General features: G+C 38.1%; 1 long non-coding RNA gene across 1 annotated transcript in view; it reads left to right on the forward strand.

Annotated features, from left to right (window-relative positions):
- The window catches only part of LOC122178004, a 38,531-nt gene extending 15,182 nt beyond the window's left edge, over window positions 1-23,349 (forward strand). Inside the window, exons 3-5 of the long non-coding RNA XR_006178217.1 lie at window positions 8,463-8,696; window positions 18,525-22,559; window positions 22,750-23,349. This is a non-coding gene — a long non-coding RNA (uncharacterized LOC122178004). The remainder of the gene's footprint in view (window positions 1-8,462; window positions 8,697-18,524; window positions 22,560-22,749) is intronic.
- Window positions 23,350-24,428: the final 1,079 nt, after the last annotated feature.

Here is a 24,428-nt window from a genome sequence, read left to right on the forward strand (position 1 = left end):
AAAACTATAAAAACCATTGTCAACAAATTCTTTTGAGATTTCTTGTCTCCACAGATATAAAATTCCTTCTTAAAATATTCGTATCACACAATTAAAAAATTGCCTAGGCTGGAGGATACTCCTGGAGGTCACCTTGTCCAATCACCCTGTCCAAAGCAGGATGCCTAGGCCAGGATTCACTCAGATTTTGAGTATCTTCAAGAAGGGAGCCCCCCAGCCTCCAGCCAGCATGTGCCAGAACTCCATCACCTACACAATACAGGGGTGTTCAGAGAGAGCCTCTGTGTTCTAGTGTGTGCTCGTGGCCTCTGGTCCTCACATGGAGAACTGTCTGGTTTCCTCATCTTTATTGCCTCTGTTAGCTATCTAAACACATCCATAAGATCCCCCTGAACTCTCTCTTCTCCAGGCTGAACACTTCCACTCTCCATCTCTCCTTGTCTGATGCACCAGTCCTTTCATCATCTTTCTGGTTGCGTAGGCACATGGTCTTCCAACCCATAGGAGGTATACAGTCATCAAGGAGCTGTGCCACGAAGTAAAAGAACCTACAAGTGGAGTTGAACAGATATTGTAGCATCAGAGAGAATGAGAAATGAGAATGAAAAACCAAATTTATCTTCCTGAAACCCTACAGCTTCAGGAGACTGAACTTTCATCTGCAGTGTAAGGGTAGGTCAAGTTGGAAAGTGAAATTCCCTGCCACAATGAAGGCTGCAACATGGTGACTTCTCATTCTTGGAGGAAGACTTCTACCTCTCCTCATGGTTTACATTTACAGAATAGCTTCACTGCTCTTGTAACCGGTGATGAGCAGAGAATGATGTCAAATGGAATACCTCTGGTGGTAGAACCTGAGCCATTTGTGACCATTACAATGGAGTGATGAGTGATAGTGAGTAGAAGACTCTAATGTGAGGGGTAATGATCCCTATCTGCTGTTATGATGTGTCATCTTGAGAGGTTTCTTGCTGAGGACTCATATTTCAGATCTTGCACAGAGGGTGCCCAGGCTTGTTTGGCCTTATGTCTAACATTCCCTATTGCTCTTGTGTGTGGGCAAAAATGATACTACCAGAGGTGATATGGAAATTGAGCATTGTAAAGGGGAAAAGATAAAGGGCATGAGGGTCAAGATGGTGTCCTCCTTGATACTTTTGATGAAGGAGAAGGCTCTGTGGCAGACACAATGGATCCTGTAGGTTAATAACTGCACTATTGGTGGTGTTAGCAGAGTTTTGTATTTTGACCATAGCACCCTCTTAAAACCTTTAATGCTACTCTACAGGATCCATTTGATCAAATGAGGAAAAGATAACTTTGCCAATAGGCTGGTCAGCTTGGTAGGAAGAGTTTTAAAATAGAAATAATAGGAAGAAATGTTTTGTCAGAAACTACAAACAAGGAAGGACTGTTCTGGGGCATGAAAGCTGAATGCAGCCTCTGCTGCATTGGCCATGGGATGTTGGCACTCAGGATGCCAAGAGGAGAGAACAGGGTAAAAAAAAAAAAACAAAAACAAAAACACAGCCCTCGACTTCAGGAGGGCAAACATCAATATTTTTAGAAATATGCTTGAAAAAATTTCCACTACAAAATGCATGTGTGGAGAGGAGTCCAGAAGAGCTGACTGATACTCAAGAATCGCCTCCTCCAGGTTTAAAGAAGGTCAATCCCAACAGGTAGGAAATTCTGCAAAAGTATTACAAAGGCCGCCTGGATAGGCAAGTATCTTCTAACTGAACTCAGTTCTTGTACATTTCCAATTTATGTCTAACACCAGGAATAGGTAACCAAGAAGGTTATAGAGTTGCTTTCAAATCTTGCAGGAATTGGGTTGAGACAGCTAAGGCTAACCTGGAGTTGGATCCTGCAAGGGACATAAAGGGTAGTAAGGAATTCTGTACTCAGACAACAAAAGTCAGAACAGGAAAAGTGTGGACTAATTGATAAGTGAGGCAAGGGACCTAGTGCAAAGGACATGGTATTGAATACCATCTTTGCATCACTGGGTTACTACTGAAACTGGCCTTTAGGAATCCCAGGCCTCGAGACCAAAATAAAAGCCTGGAACAAAGAGGACTTATTTGGTGGAGAAAGACAAGGTTAAACAGCACATAAACTGGATGGAAATGAATTCATGGGGTCTGACAGTGTTACCTAATTTCTCCTCTAATTTTGTAGTATCGCATGCATCTGCAGTATAACTTGTTATATTTAGACTACGTTGTTGAACTTCTTGAAGGGAATCAAGATCTCTTCCATCTAATGCATGTTTGGTGAATACTGCAAGATGGATTTCTGTAATGCATCTTTAAAAATTATAATGAAAAAACAATCCAAGAGATTTTTTTTTTTTTTTTTTTTTTTTTTACAGCCACGTGTGTGATTTAATTACAAAAGATTCAAATTGTCATAGTAACTAAACCAATGTTATTTTCTCCCTCTTATACTGCCACAGAATATTGTATAAATACAGTACTTGTTCTTGGGAAGACATGTTTGAACAACTCTCAAGACATTTTTGTCAGAATATATATTCTATAGATTACATTCAGATCTTTCCTCATTTGGATCATACATTCAAATCAGCTCCTCATCTTACAGTCATTGCTGATCAAGCTTCACTTTAAGCACATGAATATACTGCTGGAGTACAAGACTCTACTCATTGGTGAAAAGTTAAATGTGAATGTAAATAGTCAAAATACAATAACATTTAAGTTTATATTTTAAATTAAGCATGTACAAGAATTAATGACATCAATTGCTTCACCTGACCTAGGGCCCGAGTCTTCGCAAAGCCAAGCCTTAGGACTGAATTTACAAACAAATCAATAGACCACCAGCAGGTGTAGGTTCCTTATCATCTTTGTGAGGAAACATGTTTGCTATAGAACAATACACTGATACTACAGCGCACTGTAACGTACTTTTTCCTTGAACAGTTAATCTTTTTGCATCCTTAAACTCATAAGGAGTTACTCAGAAGTACCTAATTTTGCTGAATGTTCCTTTATATTTACATTTTACCCCATAGAGAAAAACAAAAACAAAAATGTTGTAAAAAACTGATTACAAACCTGGCAGTCCATGTCTTGGATTTTGATTGGGTAGAAAATCAGTCATTAACCCAGGAAAATCAGTCATTTTCCTGCACAGCTGCTCAAACATGCTGGGGCATTTAGTATGGGAAGAAAGAGGGGGGAAAAACATTATCACCATTGTAAAGAATTGATTAGAGTTTATTACAAAAATAATTACATTTAATCAATTCACAGTTAACAAGTGCTTTCTTGGGGATTATTATTACCTAATTGTTATTAAAGATCTGACTACAGATGGCATATGCAATTCATTGCTTATTATTACTTTTACAGGCACAGATGGCATAGTATAGCCAGTGAGATGAGCAGACAGTGATATTTTTCTAATATAATAACAAATGGATGTGCTGACTGATTTTTCTAGTTTTGCTCAAGTGATGCAAAATAACTAATGGACTCAGTTCTTCAGATCGTTTTGGCTCAGCAACAATTCCTATAGATTGCACGTAGAAACCTGTTCAAGATATGCACAAATTAATGTTACAGACTCAAAATATTTGTGTTATGATGTTCATTCCAGCTTGCCTGAAACCACCCTTCACATAAGGATCATTTTAAATTGAACTTTGTGAACCCTACTGGCAAAACTTCAGAAGCATCAAACTATCAATATCATACATACAAAGAGAGAAAGAAGTTAATTCAAGAGCATTTTAAGACTGTTTAAAAATAGAGTAATAGCTCTTTCTTTAGAAAAAAAAAAAAAGAAGAAGAAGAAATAAAAAGAAATACTTATGCAAAAGCCAACAAAAAATATAATTTTAAACTAGCAGGAAGTAATTGTTTCAGTGAAAGATGAGAAGTTTGCTCAGGAAGAGAAACACAGTGTGCATGTGAGACATTCTTACCTTCCTTTTTTGGGGTCCTATATGATTTGGTGGGACTTTACTGACTGACTGGTTAGATTAAATTGATCTGAAAAGCAAGACGAGCATGCTGTGTTAAGTATAATTTAATTATTTTGGCCAACTCTATCCAGCAATTATGTCTTAGAGTTATAATACTCCTCCAGGTCTCCATCTTTAGTAAACAAGCCCAACATTTCATTAATGGTTGAAAGGAACTACCTAAATATCTAAAAAGTTAGACTCTTAAGACATAATTATAGTACTCCTGCATGAGTGCTTTCACAGTCAGCAGCTGCACAAAGCTAGAGCATGTTTTCACTACCCAATGTGGGTCATATTAAAAATGTATTGTTTGTTCTCCTTAAAAATAACCTAATCACATCTCAGAAGCTATCAACATTGTTAGATGTTATTATTAGAGAAAAAGTATTGGAATACTTCAGTTTTGAAATAGAATGAAAAATACATCCCATTACAAGGACAGTAAACATCGCTTCACTACAAAAATGGATAAAGAAAATGCTGATTCATATACTAAAATTGAAAAAAGTAATCAAATAATAAATGGGTTGAAATGTAAATTAGTAAGTTATTTTTTTCCAGAAGATGTATGTTATCATAGCTGTATACTTAGATTTGTGGCAAATAAGAAGACTAAAGGTAACTAAAGGTTTTCTTATTAATACATATGTAAGCAAGTTCTGCCATTCCACTAATTCTTCCATGCACTAATTGTGTCTGTAACCTAAGCTGCAGCTCTGCTGTTGAGGAATGGTAACTCTAACAGGATTGTTTAAAGACAACATTCTCTATTTTCAGGCCTCTTTAAGTCTGATTTAGCATACCCAGGCATCAACAATAACTATAAAATGTCAATCTTCTCAATAAAGTTTTTAATAATGGGGTCAAACTCTATGTATGGTATATTCACAAGGTCAAAAGTGATTTAATTACCTTGTCTTATTGAATTACTCCTCAACAGCAGAATTGTGGTAACAGGTAAAGTACACACCTTAGAAGAGTCCATTTGCTAAGAAAATTCCATTAACTTAAACCACTATGAAACAGCACGTAAGAAAATCACCATCTAGGAGTTGTGGTTGAACAAGTGGTTTGTTCTAATGTGTTTTGCTTTGCAACTGCAACAGGCTAAAAGCTATATACAGGTCTCATCACAGCTTGGCAGAGAAGTAGCAGCTTGTTTAGCCACAATGACATGATTGCTTCCATTCTACAGCCATTTCCTTACAAGCTTTCCATTAACTTCAATGAAGAAGGGCCTGGTTGTACCTGTCTTATGTTAAAAGGGTGCTTTTCAGAATAGGCATACCAGAAAAGCACCCAAGAGTAACTTCTTCCCCTATCAAATAACTTTAATAAGAAGTAAAATAGTCTTGTCTTTAAGGCTCTGAGGAAAACAGGAAATAATATGGGCTCTTAGGTGAGTGGAAAATGGTAGATGTCAGGTTGGAAGACTAAGTTAAGGTTTGATGTCAGCAACTAGCAGAGTATCCCAGCATTGCTGTTTAGAATGTCCATCAACATCCTGGTTAACTTTGTAGTGTATTTTCAGTGAATTTAGAGTATTACTACCAGAAAAAAGAGTAGACTCTGATAAGGTAGAGAACTAGAACAAAATTCAGCAAGTTCTGCATAGAAGGTGCAATAGTTCTGTGCAGTAGTACAGTCTGGCAACCAAGTGATTGAGAAATAGTCCTGCTAAAAGGGACCACAAACAGAATGTGAACCAACAGTTTACTGTCTTGATGAATAAAGCAAATTGCATGCTGAGTTACCTGAGCTTGTGTATGGACAATGAACATTGATCTACTCCTTTCACACTTTGCTTGCTGCTGCTAAGGTTGCATCATCCGTAATGTTTTGTCTTATTTGGGTTCTCCTTTTTGAAGGGAGATGAAACTGAAAAGGATTTAACTGCAGGCTTGTAAGTAAATTTGAAGTATGGTAAACATGACAAAGGAGAGGATGAAAGGTCTTGCCTTCTTTAAGCTGTTTAAAAGGTGATCTAAATTAATTGGTTATGACTAACTGAAGGTTATCTACTCTAAATCTACCATCTTCCAGATTAAAACCATTTCCTCTCATCCTGTTGCTACATGCCCTTACAAAAAAAGTCCCCCCCATCCCAGCTCTCCTGTAGGCCTCATTCAGGTACTCAAGCCTCCCAAAACACAGAAAATATAACACATATAATATGGCACACATGACTATGGCTTCTGCTGACCATGAGTCAGAATCAGTTTGATAGCCCAACCTTCCCCTGAGGCTATCAAGCATCTGGACAATAGAACGGAACCAGTAGGTTTCTGTAACAGTTCAAATAATGTCACCCTTACTCAAAACATTAGCCAAAAAGAGTAATTGCTGAGCTATAACTACAACCAAAGCTTCGTTGCCACAATCTAGCAGTGGCAATTTCATTGGTTCTTCAGAGGAAAATGTTTTCATCCTTAGCGAGATCCTACAAAGTGTCTTTTTATTGTTGCAAATGTGGCTCAGGATCAAACCCAGCCTTCAAAAAAGTAATAAAGAAAATGTACATTTGTTAGAAAAATATTTCAAATTTTGTGAAGGACTGGCGACAACATGGTATTTATTGGAAAGTGAGCACTCCTCAAAGCGAGGATTTCAATATTCAGATATTGTTAGAATGTAAACCCATCTTTTTCCACTGTTCAAGTATTTCTGGAACAAAAGCTCTTTCCCTGTGCAACACAAGATTTGAGCCATTCAAGAAGTGACCAGAATCCCACTGAAAGTTTTTGGGTCTCAAAACCTAATGTAAATTGAGAATCGTTAAGATAAAAAGTAAAAGTTTTTTAAAATAGCCATGTAAAATAAAACAACACAGAAGATCCCTTTGAAATAGTTTTTCCGACATTAAAACTAATGACCTGGATTCCTAGCACATGTATGTATTTAACAAGAAACAAAAGAAAGTGCATGTGTATGGCTCCACAGGCAGGCATGGCAAGCAGTTTTATAGGACTGTTTGCTCAGGATTTGTTTTCTTTTAATGAGTTTGCTTCAGCTGTTCTTTTTCTCCCTTTGTATTCATTTTCAAAAAAAAGTAGGGGTTGTTATCATGCATCTTGGGGTGGAAGCTGCCAGAGTAAGTATTACCAAAACTACTTGACACATGAAAGAGTATTTGTGCACTCCTCTAATCTGAGAACAGAAACAACACCATATGACTTGTCTGACCAGTCACAACTAATCAACACAACTAGAAAAACAAATATCAGACATTGCATAAATACAGAAACTGTTCACAAGCAGTCTCAGCATTACTGTTGCATAACACGTACTTATGAGCTGCTTGTGGATTGATCATAAGCACTAGGAAAAAAAGAGGCTTGTGAGAAACATTGTTAGCTTACTTCTGTTTTCTTTCATTTTCAGCATTGACACTTAGAGAAAAACGGCTCCCTTCTTGAGGTCTTCTCAGTCCGCAAAATAATAATTTTAAGATAAGTTCCACACTAAGCTTCTCATTTCATTTTACTACAGTGTTCCTTTGCATTGGAAATCACCTCGCCCAACTTTTCTCAAGTCCTGCTTTTCAGTTTAACTGTGTATCCACGGTACACGCGAGTCAATACACTAGACTTTGTGCAATGTCCAGAATTACAACATAGCTGCAGCTTTGCCACAGTCAGTGCCAGGAGTTCTCTTTTGAGAAAAGTGGATTCTCATGAGCAGTCTAAAACCTGTATGGTTACTCAAGTCTTCCTCCTGGATGTTGAAAGTGAGAACAGAAAAATAAAGAGACTATCCGAAAAAGACCAATAACATATGGAAACAGTGCTTTGTTTGTTTTAAAATGTTTTGCAGCTTTTCTTCTCTTTTCTTGGTTGCCCTTTGATTTGATCTTCTGTATGTAGATTATGGTACTATACTTTTGTTATTCACTTCATGCTCAATGTCAGTTGCTCCACTGGGGAAATACGTACAAAAATTGTCTTCAGGTGTATTTTTCCCCAAAAGGAAAGTCTTCATAAAGTAAATCTAATACTAACACCTATGAACCAGATGCTCACTTCAGAATAAAACTGCCCTTTTCCTAAGGTCTCCTTCCCTTTGAGGGAGACGTATCACAGATAGCTCAGGAACTGAGGATCTGGATGTTTGAGGGAAAAGGGAAAAGACAGAATGTCTAGAGAAAATCTCCTTCTTAGGTGTTGCAGCACTGGAGCTAACTGTTCATCAAAGGGAGGCACTTGATACCTCCACCTTTCCTCAAGGTCTATGATAAGTATTTTTACAGCATTCCTGACTCTCTTCCAAGAAGGGAAGAAAATACTAAGGTAAGAAGTCAAGTGATTGTTGCTTTTACACATGCAAGTTGCTGATTCAGAGCTGTTCACAGTCCAGGGAACTGCCAGTGGCTCATTATCATTGAACACATTTAATATGACTCCTTTCTGCTTCCATATCTTTATACTCTCAAAGCAAGTTTATCAACTTGCAGTTTCCTATGTTTCAGGAACAAGTAACTCAGGCTTCTCAGTGTCTCCTGCAGCCAAAGGAAACTGACAACCAGTTCAGAAGGACCAGAACATCAGCAGACAGAGATCAGAATGAGAAAGCCAGCCTTTCAGCACTTATTTCTGTGAGAACATGCACATTAATTTCAGCAAGGAACTCGCCTAAGTGTTTGGGTTTACAGACATCACCATCTTGACTAACATTCCCTGGGATTCAAGATCTAAATATCCCTGTATGTGGGTTTCATTATGTGCATATTTTATAGACAAGCTCATGTCTTGCCTAACAACTCTAACACAACTAATAAAAAACAAGTGTTTTGAGTTGAAAGCAAGAATATTTAGGATAAAATGCTGATTAGAGCATTCAGCAATAGAAAGCTTCAGAGACTGAAAACTAAAACCTGTGTTTTCTATTTAAAATAAACAGCAAGCTATGGAGCATGTGAGAAAAATATACGCAGCCAAAACCATGAAGGTAATGAAGTTATTCGGTAGAAACCTTCAGTTAGGTATGAAGCTGAATGCTTAATGCTATATTCACACTCATGTATCTTGATTTGTTAATTAATATAACTTTAGTAAATAAATACAGACATGTAAACTAATTTATATTGAATAGTGATATATTTACTATCTGCTTTCATCCCAAAATATTTCTTTAGGCCTTGAAGTTTACTAAAAATGTTTAAACTCTGACAATAATATTTAAGTAGACTACAAATAACATTAGTTTTATCTTAGTTGCTTAGAAGTTGTGTAAGAACTGCTCTACTCACAGAGCTAGTATTGAAGCATTATTTATTGAAAAAAAGAAATAAAAACTGTGCTTTCAAGAAAGCATTTAATTTTGAGATAGCTACATTAGATTTCTTAGAGAGATTTTTTCCAGTGTAAGTCAGTATGCAAACAATAATCTGTCTTTCTTTCTTTGTATTTTTATTAGCATTTCCTTTGCCAGAGCACATTCAAAATATTTGCAGTCTCACTTGTTTCACAGGCTTTAATTTGATAAACCGTTTTGTTGGCAAAAATCTTTGTTGAAGATATTGAAGAGTGAACTGAAACCATCTTATTATTTCTCCCTGCCTAACTTGGCCCTAGGATTTTAAAAGCGAAGCAGAAAAAGCATGGTCAGTATTAATATTGCACTCCCAGTGACCCAGGGTAAACGTAGTGAAAAGACACACAAGAAGGTGCTGTTTTTGTATACTGAGTGTTCACAGCAGAACCACACTTCAACAGTTTTAAAGAAAGCGTTTACAACATCTTTGAAATGGAAACTCAAATCACAGAACACACTGCACATTGAAAGACATCCATCTTCAGAACAATGAGTCGGCGTTCTATTTCTGAAAAACATGAGCAAAGGAATGGCACCATAATGCATTTATTTGTAACGAGTAACAACTAGTTCTGGAGATAATTGCTAGGGGTTTGTTTACCAAAATCAGTTTACTGAATACATTTTGAAACTGGCTAATAATGTCACTACTCCATCTGTATCACCTTCAAAAAGTTGTCAGTTGTGACTATGTTCACACATCATTGGGGAAAAGAAGAAAGTGGAAAAAAATATATCATTTATTCATTTGAAATTTTTAAATGTTAAAAAAAACCTGACTACTACCGTGATGAATTTAGTCTGCTATTTCAGGGAACTCCATTGTGCTCTCTAAAGCATTTTGGATTTAAAAAAAGGGTGCAAATTACACAGAGCACTGGGACAGAAAAGCTTCTCATGTCTGTTCACTCCTTCATCACAACATACACATTGCTGCAGCCGTGATTTCCTTCATATACCAAGTGGTTTTGCACTTCATTATGAAAAATGCAATGCTCTCACTAAAAGCCAACATGCATTTCTAACCTAACTCTACAGAAGCCTGCTCAAGACATAGCTTTCTAATGTTAGTAAGCCTCTTCCCTGTATTATAGCACACTGTGCTATTAGGCAAAGACTGGGATCTCTAACAGGTCAAGGATCAGTGAAAACAGGTAAATCCTCCCAGGAGCACAAGAAACTTACTACACTAGGGAATGTGTATTCAGAGCAACAACAACAAAAACTAAAAGGAAAACATTTTGCTTCCCCTTTTGAAAAACAGCAAGAGATATTATTCATGTGTTGGTCAAATAGGCATTTGGTAAAGTACAGAATTTGTAATACTACAACCTGATAGAAAGTTCAGCAACAGTAGCAGGGGAGCACAATCGTAGACTGCAGCAAATGAGAACAATCTCACAGGCACAAAAATGAAGGAAAAAACTGCTTACCCTTGGAAGGCCACCAGAAAGCAAGGATCTCCAAAGAGATACCCTCACCTCCACTGCCAACCCTTGAATGAGGTCTGGGAAGGGGTGCATCCTGGTTCCACCCCTTCCAGTTACTTAGGTGCATTGCATGCAGCTGAGCTTCCCTGGGTTGGTTCTGCCTCCCCACCAAGTGCTGTTTCAGGCCATGACTTAGCACTTCTAGTACAGCATTGATAAACCTTAGAAAGGAATAAAGAAAGATGATTCACCTTTCCTCTCAATTTCTTTTTCCACTCTCATTTCTGTTGCTTCCTTCCATCTTTCTGTATGAGTGAGGCATTCAGTTCTTGTCATTCCCTCCATAACTTTTTTGTTCAGTCATTTACATTCCTAACAGGTAGGGGTGACATTTGCGTGAGCCTAATCACTGTTGCTTGCAATGCCCAGAAAGATCATAGTAGCTCTCAGTTGTTAAAATCTAGTTAGATTCAAATAGAAAGACTTTAGGAACACTGTATTCATATCTAACTTAGTATGCACCCACGTATAGATCTCTCAACTTCCTGTGGGCTAACAGTGCTGAGTTCTTCTCCAGTCACAAATGTCTTGTTCATACCCGGCATGAAACCCAGGCAGTGAACAAGATAAGATCCTCTCAGTCAGCCAGAAAGGAGCTCCTCTCTAGGGTTGGTTCATAAGGTGCAAGATCTGCCTACACATTTTTTTTTCTGCTCCACAGTAAGGATTGTGTCCTGTGACAGTCTAAATGTAGTAAAACTGGCTTACTTTCTGTATATGTGTTACTGTACTGTTATCTATTAATCTTTCTTTTCCTCTTTAGGATAATCATGCACCTTTATCTTGATATTTTCACTAACTATATAACTACTTGTTAGTGCCAGTAGCCCAATACATATTTTATTTAATTTGTTGGTTTGAACTGTAGAAAGCCTAAGGCAGTATTAACATGCTGCATGTATTAACATATACAACATGACTCTATGGAAAGAAGCCTTTAATGAGCTCAGGTCTTAACTGCGATACCACCACTCCAAGAAAAAGAAGAACATCCTTTTACTTTGGGTAGTTTTTTAATGCTGTTTTTCTTTTCCATTCTAAAAGAGAATAATAAAAATGAAAATTGTTACAGAATCATTCACTGATAACAACTTGTGCAATAACATGGAGATGAAGTCAGCCTCCAGAGTGGAATAAACAAATCCCCAGGAAACTAAATTTGACAAACATTAGTAACTTTGTAGTTTTTATACTTAATGTTAAAGCTTTCTCTTTGTGTTATTACCTGAGCCATGTGATTCAGTTTCATTAGTGAGGAAGACTGTAGGATAGCAAATATGCTCTCTCTCTCATGAAATATTTGAAATTTCAAAATATTGTCCATTCCACACCAGGATAAAAGCTATAACCTTTTGCCAATCCTCATTTAGGAAACAACATACCACTTTCAAGAGCACTCACAGTGAGATGAAGGCACAAATCACTTCCTTTATTTGGGATGAGTTATCAGCTTTCAGCTTAAAGACCAAAAGGATTGCTGTGAGCACCAGGCTATGCAATTTTCTTGTCTAGGAAGGCAGTAGATATTCTCTTCTCTTTCCACTGTCACCCCTAGCTTGGACTTTCTCTTTAAAATACTTATGTACATGTAAATATACATTTATGTGTTAAATATGCATTTAAATGCCAACCAGCTATAAGGAGAAATCTTATGAAAGGTTTCTTTAGGCCTTGTGATCCGTTCTTTTGCCAGTCTGTGTGAGGCAATATTTGTTTTGGGGTTTCTTTGCCAGTGACTGTTGGAGAAGGTATTCTTCGTTCAGCAGTATTATTGTTTGTTGTTGTTATTGTTGCGTTCATCTTTCTTACACTGTCATCTGGAAGTCTTCTAGCTAAGGATCTTGAGCATAAACACTTAGATTCAATAAGTCAAAAGAAGAAATGATTTACGAAGGGTAATGATAAGGAGTGGTAGTTCCCTACTGGGGAGTGGATTCATTTCTAAGAAAATAAATCTGTTAAATCATGGAGAATTCTGAAAGAGAATTACATTAGGCCATTACACTATGAACTATGTAATTACTGTTTTTCAAAATCTTTATTTCAGTCCTGATGAAAGCAAGCCCTGTAAATAGTCACAGAAATAAGCCTTATTCTTATCCCATACAAATCTATTTGGGATTCATGGCAATGAGGAAAAGGCATTTAACACCTTTTTTACTCTTGTAACTGTTTCTTTCCCACACTGAAATGAATGCTAACAGTGCAAATGTATAAGCAACATGCTACCACTAAGGGATCAAAAGAGGATATTGACAATCAAATACAGGGGGCTGATCCCATGCTCCAGGGAGTCCATGGGGAATCAGTGAGTGTCATGCTGGATGCTGCCACATTTCTTACACTCAAAAAAAGTAAAGGTAAAATCTTATGGAAGCATTTAAATACTAACAACAACAACAAAAAACCTAAACTAAACAAACAACAGCAACAACAGCACCGAAACACTGATTCAGTGAATGAGAAGTCAGTGTGACTTCTCAACTTGGCACAGTACCTCTTTCCACCACTCTATCTGGACCTAATCTTTTTTTCCTCTAGCGAAAACATATTGCACCCCAACCACCCTGCTCTTCTGTTTCTCTGTACCATACTTGTAGTATTTTTATGTTCTGTGATATCTGGGGATAGATTTTTACTAAATCAAATGTCCAAACATAGCTGTATGGTGTGTTTAAAAATTCAGCATGACATCTATTAATGGATTGGTAGTTGGGCAAATTAAACTTCCATAAAGTGAGATTCAAAAATAATACCTCAAAGTATTCACACACCAAAATAGGCCACAAGCAAAAAAGAGTTATGGATTATTGTCTTATTTTTATTTAATATTTTAATTTAGCTGGCTGTAGTCCCACAGTAAAACAAACAGCTCTCTCCCAAGTAATTCCTCAGAGTGAACAATGCTAATATTACAGTGATCTCTCACAGCATCAGTTTTTAGGTAATGAAATGATCACAGACTTTATTTTCAGAAAAAGGAAGGAGAGAAGAGAAGGCCATGGAAAAGGGTCATGGTTTTACAGCATAAATACATTTTTGTTTTTGGATCCAAGCTGATAATAATGTGAAGCCAAGTCAATTAAGAAACTTCACTTTGAAAAGCTGCTTCAAAATGGTTTCAGTTCCTCTTAGTTCCTATATGTGTAGGTAAATGTGGGATTATTTGAATTCTCAATGTCCTTCAAAATCATTGTTTTTCATTTGTTGAATGTCTGTGAAAATTCTCAGAGGACACTCATTGAGGATAGCATAACACTGCAGCACTTTTTTTTGTGCTGGGGCTGGCTTGTGAATGATTTCACACAAGCCCTCAGCTTCCTGTGTATACATACATATATATAAATGAAGAACTGACCTTTTGCTGATTGTTTCTCAGTTAACAGTCAGCATCTGAGGTGGGCCAGAAGCCAGTTGGTGCTGGGTGGAAGATGTCATGCAATTGTGAATAAATACCTGTTATGTTGGACAACACAACAGTTACTTTATCTTCAGTGGAAATAAAGAATACAGAGAGTGGGCTATTTCTCAATTAAAAACACATCTTTGACAGGAATTATGGTTTCTATACACCTAATAGGCAATATATCCCACACAATCTGGTACGCTATGGGGTTGATTTGGTCCCATCAATTTACCTGATAATAAACATGATATAAATGGCAGAATTTCTACAGATGTGTCCCCTTATTGCAAGCTAGATTCTGGTTAGTTTTTCTTTCCTAGTTCACAGGTCTTTATATTTTTGTCCACTTGTCTAGGAAGTTTGTTTATTTATCTATTTTCTATTTTTTCTAGTTTTTTAGTCTACCTTTATATTACTTTCAGATTAATTGCACAGTGTTCTGGAAGATACCTTGTTTATATACACAGTGAAAACACTTAGTTTTTCACATTCACTTATATTTGACATTTCTTTCAATATGACCTTTATGAAGTGTCGAGGAATCATTTAGAGAAGCATCTTAAGGAGAACAGATTGACATTTCCAGAAGGGAACTCATGAGTTCAGAATTTTTTCGTTTTTATCAGCTCTTCTAGACATGTGCCTTTTTAAGAGCCGCACCTAAAGAATGGCATGCAAATCAAACTAGATTACTGATATCTACAGAAAACATCACCTTTGGCACTCGTGGATCCTCCAATTGCCACACAGAGGCAGTGAAGCAAATGAGTTCCACTTTTTCTTGTATGTCTCACTTGTCACAGGATTTATTTGAAGTAGTTGCAGACACTGAACAAGACTTTGCCTCTGTCTCTGTTTCAGTCCATTTGATTTGGTGCCATCTTCCAAGAAAGGAAGAAGAGATTTGGTGAATGGGAAACTTGAGGAAATTTGCTTTAATCTGTGCAGGAATGCCATATGTTCCTGCATTCATTGGAACAAGCTGATGAAGTTTCTGATAGTGGAAATTCAGAGTAGTTTCCTATATATGTCTGCCTACAACTTCAGCTGACATAGAATAGTAAATAAAGAAAATAAAAAAGTCACCCTTAGGAAAATAAAAAAAATCTCTTATCATCCCTCAAGATGACCTTTCTCATTAGCAGACACAAGAAATGAGGACAAAGCACTACAAAATGCCTACATTAGTACAATATGATGTCTACCAAAGCAATCACTTTGCTTTATGTGATTGGAACAGTTGCTTGCAATGTCCAGTTTAGTAATCAGGGTAGTTACATCTTTATGGTAATATCAGTAATATTAATACCAAGATAACAATAAAAAGCAATTAAACAGAGTGTTGCAAACTATGAAATTCATCACATGGATGCGTTCAGAACAATTCCTAAGTATCAAGCGTACACATGTGCTGAAAATGCCCTAGAGCTCATAATTTGTTTACCATTATAGGAGAAATATACATCCCATCTTGAAAACAGTAGAGGTTCACAGTTTTTATTATTAACTTCATTCATTCCTGTTGCATAGAAGAACAAAGGGAGAGGGAATGTTGTTGGGTTTGTTCCTTTTTGAATTTCTATGTACTTTATTAAAATCTGCCTTTTTACAGTTGTTCATGAAAGACGTGTGCTGATGGCTTTTGCCTTCCCAAGCAGCCAGTACAAGTCCCTGGTTTGCAGACAGTCGCTGGGTAGCTGCCTGCCGATGGGAAGGACTGAGTGAATGTCTTATGGTGTTTGATCTGTAGGCACATTTTTTGCTTTCCCTGTCAAATTCACATTACCTCAATCCATAAGCCTTCCTTCTATTTTCTCTCCATCAGGTGGGAGAGGGGAATAGGGGGTGGGTGGCTGGCTGGTGGAGGGATGAACTTACCACAACCCTAATTCCTGCTCTTTGTATGGAATCTGGGGAAATAGAAGTAGAGAACACAGTCATCTGTATTACCTTTGTTCCTCAACTGCAAAACATGGGTATCCCTCAAGATATATTTTGATCTGAGGGAAATAAAAAGTATTTTCTGAAGTCACTGAGCTGGAGTTTATGACTACCGTGACAGTGGCATATCAAAGCTGGTTTTAAAGTTGCCAGCATGCATACACAGTTGCTGTTCAAATCCAGAGTAGGCTGAGGGCAGGTTAACCTCCCATTTGGTTCACTAACACCCTTGGGTTTATGGGCAGAGCAGGCATCCTGCCCTGAATTTCTCACCAGAACAGTTCTTCTCCCTGTAACTGAGCTACTTAGTTTAAAAGTGGTTGTAGAATACCATGCATGTGCATTTCTTATTCAGCACCAAATATACCAATGATAAAATAAGAATTAAAGTAATGCTAACTCCAAATAGACATGTTAAAATGCTTCTCACCTGAACAGAATTTTTTTTTTTTGCATTTAAATTTCAGAAAAGAAAATGTAATTTTCCTTTTTTTTTTTTTTTTTTTTTAAGGTAATGACATATTGACTAACATTGTCTTAATAATATGTATTCCCACAGTTAATAATTGACTACTGAGATGCAACCAAGTGGAAGCTGTGCCTTGTAGAGATGCACATTCACAAGATTTTTTCTGACTCATATAATCATAGAATAGATTATGTTTGAATGACCTTAAAGACATTCCAGCTCCAACTCCTGCCATGGGCATGGCTGCCTCTCACCAGCTGAGCTGCCCAGGGCCCCATCCAGCCTGGCCTTGAGTGCCTCAAGAGATGGGGCACCACGGCTTCTCTGGGCAGCCTTTGCCAGCACTTCACCACCCTCTGAGTAAAGAATTTCCTCCTGAAATCTAACATGAGTCTCCCCTCTTTTAGTTCAAAACCATTCCCCTTTGTCCTGTCACTACCAGACCATGTATATAGGCTCCCTTCAAGTACTGAAGGGTTGCAATGAGGTCTACTCAGAGTCTTTTCTTCTCCAGACTGAACAAGCCCAGCTGCCATGCCTGTCTTCATAGGAGAGGTGCTCCAGTCCTCTGATCATCATCATGGCCCTTCTCTGGATCCAGTCCAATAGTCCCATATCTTTCTTGTGTTTGGCGTAAAAAGGGGTTAGGGAGGCCCTCAGTTTGAACTCAATCACAGCTCGTCACCCTCAAATCATTTCATCATCAACTGTTGTTTCAGTTTTGCCAAATAATCTTATTACTTATTTTCTGTGTGTACTGTACTTGTTTTCTTTGTGTGAGTAAATTGTACTCACAGAAGAGGGGAAATTAGAGATGTACAAATATTCCTTTTCTGATGTAGGTGTGGGGATCCCTTTCCTCAAATTCCAAAGCTCATGACTATTTTTGTTTCTTAAGTAGAAAGCAGATGTGATTCCCTCCTCAAACCTTTTGATTAGGTTCTTTCTTCTGATAATCAAATCCATACTCAGCTAGCCTGACAGTTTGACTGGGATTTCTCAGTCTGCCAGTAAAGATTTGAGAGGTGAGGAGTTCTGAGATACATCATCTTGTTCGTCCTTTTACTGTTGCTCTAAAACTGATAGCACTACTGAATCAACTCTTCATCTCTTGTTATTTCCTAAGCACTGGGATCCACAAGTCTGTAAAAAATTAAGTTAATTTTGCCTTCTGTAAGTATGAAGGGGGACATTATTCTGTTTTTGTGGATTATTATGCAGATTGAGAACTCCCAGTTCATTTAGAAAGCACAGATTGTTCTTTACCTTTCAACAAAGGTATCTGAACTGGATTTCGTGTGTATGTTTATTTGGCTTGTATTTCATCTGGCACAGCAACCATTATTCATCTAGAGGTTCTTTTCATCTTTTGTGAAACAAATGGACATTTAGTACTAGTATCAAAGATAAGATCAAATACACAGCTGGCATAAATCACCCTAACTCAGTAGAGTTGCTCAATTACTACGGTCAAGGTTCAGATCTTAAACTCACTCCCTGTTTCCTTCTGTACAATGTTAATAAAAACTTAAAATAGCACATTGCCTTGCTGCCATTCCACAGAAGATGATATAGCTAACCAGCATCCGCTCTCAAGCAACTGACCATGAATGCTTCTTGACTGTGGCATGGAGTGTCATTGCTGATGTCTAACTACTAACATGGCACAAAGAATTTTGGCTGTTGGTGTTTGTCCTGTGAATTATGAGTCGCCTATTAGGGTTGGTTTCGAGAAACCTATTGACTTTGATACATTTAACAAGGAGTGGCTGTTAGCCTGCTTACAGGCTACAGAAAGAAGAGCTGGAATCACTGCAGAACAGATCCATTTTTATTTATTTATTTATTTTGTCAGAAAATGGAAGATTGTGATCAGTTTCTGTTAACTATATCATTTCTTTTCTTTCATAGAGGATGGTTTAATTAGGATGGTTTCAACTGTTAGAAGCTCCTTCATGTAGCTTTGAACCTTTCTACGTGAAAAAATACATGCATACAGTGTCATGGACATTAGCGGAAGTCTGATTTGTCCTGCAAACTTTCTCAACTCATGCCTGGAGAAGAACAAAGAGCCCTGAAAGAGGTTCCTTCTACCATGTACTTCTGAATTAGTTAAAACAGTCATAAACACTTTCATTATAATTTGTTTTTAGTTCATAAGGTTTTGCTTCCTCCAAATTGTTCTGAGTATTCCACGTAAAACCTAATACATAAGCAGATTTTTATCTGAGTTCTATGCTTGCAGTTAGAAACAAGGGCTTTATATCCAACTGATCTATATTTAAATGACCAATGCTTGTCATGTTTATATTCATGCCTTATGAAGATAAGGCATGAATATGCACACTGTAGGGATAGCTTTAGCATCTTCAAAAGTTGGCAGTAACATGTATATAGCTTGTATTTAAACTGAAAAAAAAATCTGAAATGCTTGGTAGTTGTAAGTAGTTAGTATGTGTACTATTAAATTTATAACTGCAACACTCAGAACTCTTTGTGGGTTAACTGTGCTGAACACGTACCCTTCTCCTTGGTAGCTCCTTGCATTGCTCTGGCTGGAACATTTCTATCTCAAGTAGACAGTTTAAGTGTAACTCCAGCATTTCTAGGCTATATTTCAATGACAGCATTTGTTGTACTACAGATGTGCCTTAAACTTTGTTCAATGAGTCCTCAGCAGCCCATTAGTAACACTGAAAAGATGAATGAACAGCTCATTATAGCTATATTTCCCCTTCTGGAAAAGACATTTCCATAGACAGAAAGTTACATCTAGAAGAATGAAAATACATAGCAGAAATAGATCATCTTCATTCCAGGTCCTGTGGCGATCCTAGCTGATTTGGTCTTCTCAATGAGACCTCTAGGACACTGTAAAAAGTACTGAATTGTTTTCTCTTTCCATTGATAACTTCAGCCATTTGGAGTCATAGAACTGGAGGAGGCTCATCTTTGGTTCATGTATACTCTACTTGACAGAGAGTGTTCTTCCTTGCCTATGCATTCTCCATTCATGCCAGCTGAGGTTCTGGCTTGTTGAGTTCCATATTGTTTTGATCTAGCTTGCTCTGCTAGCTGTGTACAGAGCCCTGGCAACAGCAACTGGCATAAACACCTTTTATCTTCTTGCCTGGTAATTCAAAACTGGGTAAGCAGAACAATAATTCTATGTTCCTTACTAAAAACTCTGAGCATGCATTGTAACTTTATGGGGAAAAATATTGCCTGCAAACTTTCAACAGCTGTAACAGGTTGTTCTAAGGGCATTAGCCACTTGAAGGTCTTTGCAGTGTATAACTGTGTGTTGAAAAAGGCACTGACATTTCCTGCTTTCATTTAATTGTTTATGTCTCTTATTTTCAATCTCCAAATCAAAGTAGTGTGTAAAAAAAACAAAAAAAAAAAAAGGCACAAGTTTTTGTGTTTTTGTGTGAAGAGTGCATTGCTGCTTTGATGCTTCTTTCTTCTGTTTTATCTTGTGTTTTCCCCACCCCCAGGTGGCTAGCTTGAGAGAGACCACCATTTCAATTTTTCCTGCTCTTTACCCAGTATATTCTGCTTTCCCTTTTTCTCATGTGAGAAAGATGACAATTGAAGTGGAGTAACAAATATTTAAGAATGGGACTGTGTTTTCCTCCCATTTTTGTGTGTGTCCATGATACAGCAGATGTAGGCATGCCTCCTGTGAATCTGAAATATGCTTATTAAAGGGAAGTAAATTTTTTGATACTTCAAGCTGTGCTTTTCAGGTTCAATTACGTACACTTATTTGACACATCTGTTACTGCTAGCACCAGGAGTCTATATAATTCTTTCACAGACTGTCACCTCTGTGTAATCTGCGTAAGCCCTGACAGGAATGCTGACCTTGTGTTGCCCTCCTGCATTTGTGCCTGGGCAGGTCCATGGTGACCCTTTACCTTCACATCAAGAGAAATGGAGTGGTAGGAGAATCCACGACATTTTCATCCTGATAACAAATGACCACAAGTAAGAAGATTAATTTCTTTAAGGAGGACAATTTTTTCCTAAGATGGAGCAAGACATTTTTTGGTACTCATGCCAGGAAACTGTATGGAGTGTTTCATGGCCAAATTCTTTGAGCTGCATTGCTTTCAGATTCCTTCCTAATTATTGTGATGTCAGGAATGTCATATCCTAAAGGTCACTTACACAGTCCTAGAAGCAATGCTTTCTCCCTGTCCTTCTCTCCCTAAGAAATCACAGTGAAGCGATCAGGGATCTATTCATATCTTTGCATCTTGTTTGAACACACTGATTGCTTGACTCACATTTACTAAATGGTCCAATCACTGGAAAATTAAAATAAACCAGAAACAAATGAACTCACACTAATTAAAAAACAAAACAAAACAAAACAAAACAAAACAAAAAAAAAAAAACAAAAATCAAAATGGACATCCCAAACAGTGTCCTTGACAACTAGAGGTTTAATTCAGCCAGCTGCTATCTGCCCTAGGAATGCAGTATTCTCTTTTTTATATATTCTCTGCCAGCTTCAGATATGTTTCTCTGCTTCAGACAAAAACATCTTTGAGCATCGTGTCAGTCTATTAATGCTGTAGGCAGTCTGCATGGGACTGTAATACGAGGTTTCTGAGAACTGACTGGAAATGGTTTTATGAAAAATTTAGCCAAAATTGTCAAAATGGTTACTGCCTTGGTAGCTACAGATATTTGGACATGAAAGTCATCTTTGTGCATTCAGAAATTTTGATATAACTAGAACAATATGAGGGGAAAAAAAAAAAAAAAAAGCCATTTACTATATGCTTTCCATCCATTTCTTTCATCTGTGAAAAAAAGACACTGTACCTTGGGGTTATTCGGTTGCATGAATGGAGGATGTTCTGAAAGGCACACTTCCACTGCTGCAGAAATGGCTAAAGAAGCTTCAAGATAACTTGCTCAGGTAGTGGTACTGGTCTATTATAAGCTTACAGACATCTTCTGGGAGGAGCTCAGATTCATCAGGGCCTCAGCAGGACTAGAGACTCAAATCATGCCCCTGTGCAGATAACCAGCCCTCCTGCAGTAGAACTGACCCCATCTACAACACAGCTAATGCACGGCCAGGCTGGGCTTCCCATCTGCAGCTGAAAGCAGGTAGATCACCTGTGTGGGTGCTCTAGGAGGCTGGGCAGTGTCACAAGCTGCTAACTGTTGTGCTTGGATCCAGGGTGCTGCATGAGAAAGTAAGAGGTGTGAATCATCTCAAGCAGGGAAGGGGATGGAGAAAGTGTCTCACATGAGCCCTATAAACTCTTAGCCCTATAAACAGTTGTGTGGGATAGAGATTGTGCAACCATTTTACTTTTTTTTTAAATTGTTTTAGAAGAACAGTGTTTAACCCATACATCTTAGAGAAATATGGTGTATTACTGTTACTTCAGAACTCCATTCTAGACTAAGCAATTCTTCCTCTTCCTGTGGCACACAGGGAAAAACTGGATGCTCTGGATGTTTGTTGGGAAGGGCACAAGCCACCTCAGTTGTTGTGCAACATGCCCAGGTATCCAGTCAATGCCTCTGTCTCCGCATGGGTGTTTACTAGGGGTGGTATTTTGTCCCTGGCTTCCTTATGTTTTTTCTATTAGGCTTCAGAAAAAAGAAGAAAATTCTAATTCTAAAAGCTAATATCTAGCTTCCTTACTTACAAGCTTCTCATGCTCAGAAGCCTCATGCAAAACAAAGAAGCAAGCCTTTCTCCTCATCCTTCTAGGCTCAGCTGCACCTCACGAAGGACAGTGCAGCCTGGGGCAGAGGTCGTCCTTGATCAGCCATGAAGGCCTTTGCCACTCAGGCAGCACCACGAAAGTCCACTGTAGAAAAACTTTTGGGTATAAAAACATCTGTGTACAAAGAATTCGGAAACGTCAAAAAGTGGTGTAGTTGTGTACAGAGAAGAAGCTTTACCTCATTAAGGTAATCTTAAATCTTTAAGACTTTTCCCATCTGCGCAAAGAATTGTTTTCATTTTTGTCCCAGTTTGCTTTTCTGTTTTTCTTTTACTTTCCTTCCCCTCCGCCCCCCCCCCCCCCGGCCCCATCCCTTTTTTTTTTTTAAGTGCACCAAAATAGCTAAAATAGCTCTCACATTGTTTTGGAACTTGCAGTACTTCTGTTATGCTGTAACTTGACTTAAAAAAGGAAGCTTGATTGGTCCAGGCCTTCGAGGAGCTGGAAAATAAGGACCTATGCTGAGCAGCATACAAAAGAGATCCAGGCTCAGTCTCATAAAGAAAAAACATCTAAACATTTATGTGATTACTAGGAACAGTATATTCTCCTGCACCCATGTGCTGCTGGATGCATTCCAAGATATTAATAGCAGTGTGGCAGGGCTGTACATTATATTGTTATTTCCTCCTTGGAGAGAACAGAATGTTAGACTGTGAGAATATGACATGGAAACTATGTGAGTTGGCTGCCCTGTTCTACTTTATTTACTCCTTCCTAGATCTTCTGACTTTGGGGCTTTTGCAATAACTTTAAAAAAGATTCATTTTTTTGCCCACGAAGAGGAACACTGGAATTTCTACATCAGATCATATTGTGGGCATTAGTCCAGGCTTCTGACTCTATCTGTCAGAAATACAACAGACCTGAGGACTCAATAACACATTAAGCAAAGGCTAAATCTTACATTTTGTTTCAGTTACAATGGTGACATACATTGATGCTTGCTGAATGTTTATGGAGACCAAATAGTGGATGTGAGCACTGGATGTGAGTGAGGCTGTGGGTGGTGCATTTCAGCAATGGTGACAGTGATGTGAAAGACAAGTCATGTTCTGGATGGTCATGCACAGCTGTCACACCACAAAATGAAGAGCATCTTGATCAGCTCATCCATGCTAATCAGTGGATTACAACCAGGGAACTGTGTGCAGAGCTGAATATTGGCTTCAATGTGTTGGAAATGATGATAGCAACACTGGAATATTACAAACCTTGCGCCAGTTGGCTCCCATGAATGCTCTCAGGAACAGAAAGAACATGTATACAAGTTTGTCAGGATCTACTGAACTAATATGAGCCAAAGGTGACAGTTTCCTGGTTCACATCATTACCAGTGACAAGGTTTGGTGTCTCCACTACGAGCCTCAGTCAAAATTACAATTCATGGAATAGCAACATATGAATTCCCCATTGAAGAAAAAATTCAAGATGCAGCTCAAAGTGGGTAAAGTGATGTGAGCTGTCTTTTGGGATACGAAAGAGGTGATCTTCCTGGATTTCCTGGATCCTGGACAAACCGTCAAGTCTGATCAGCACATTGCAATACTTACTAAGCTGAAGGCTCAAACTCCCAGAATAAGGCCAGAGAAGAAGACAGCCTTTCTCTTGCAACATTATAACATCAGGCCCCATACCAGTTTGAAGCACACTGCCAATGTTAGCTGGGCTATCCTGCCATACACACTGTGTAGTCCAGGCCTTCTGACATCCGCCTCTTTGGGCCAGTAAAAATGGATTGCATGGGTGACATTTTCCTAGTAATAATGCCATCACAGCAGCTGCGAAACAGCGGTCACCCCTGCTGGTGCAGACTGTCACAAGCAAAGCATGCAGACTCTTATTCATTGCTGATGAAAATGCAGAGCTAATCGTGGTTACTATCTTGAAAAACAGTGTTTTGTAGTTGAGAATTTGCTCTATCAAGTAGTGTTATTGTGCTCTTTGTATCTGGTGTAGTTTCCACGGAAATAAATAGGAGGCATTACTTTCAGAACAACATACAAGTTACCTTTCAGTTCTCCATGCAGAGTTCTCTGTGTTAGTTACCATACAG

This window comes from Lagopus leucura, unplaced genomic scaffold (genome assembly GCF_019238085.1).
Source record: "Lagopus leucura isolate 7727_CA_CO unplaced genomic scaffold, USGS_WTPT01 Super-Scaffold_100001, whole genome shotgun sequence".
NCBI classification, from domain to species: Eukaryota; Metazoa; Chordata; class Aves; order Galliformes; family Phasianidae; genus Lagopus; species Lagopus leucura.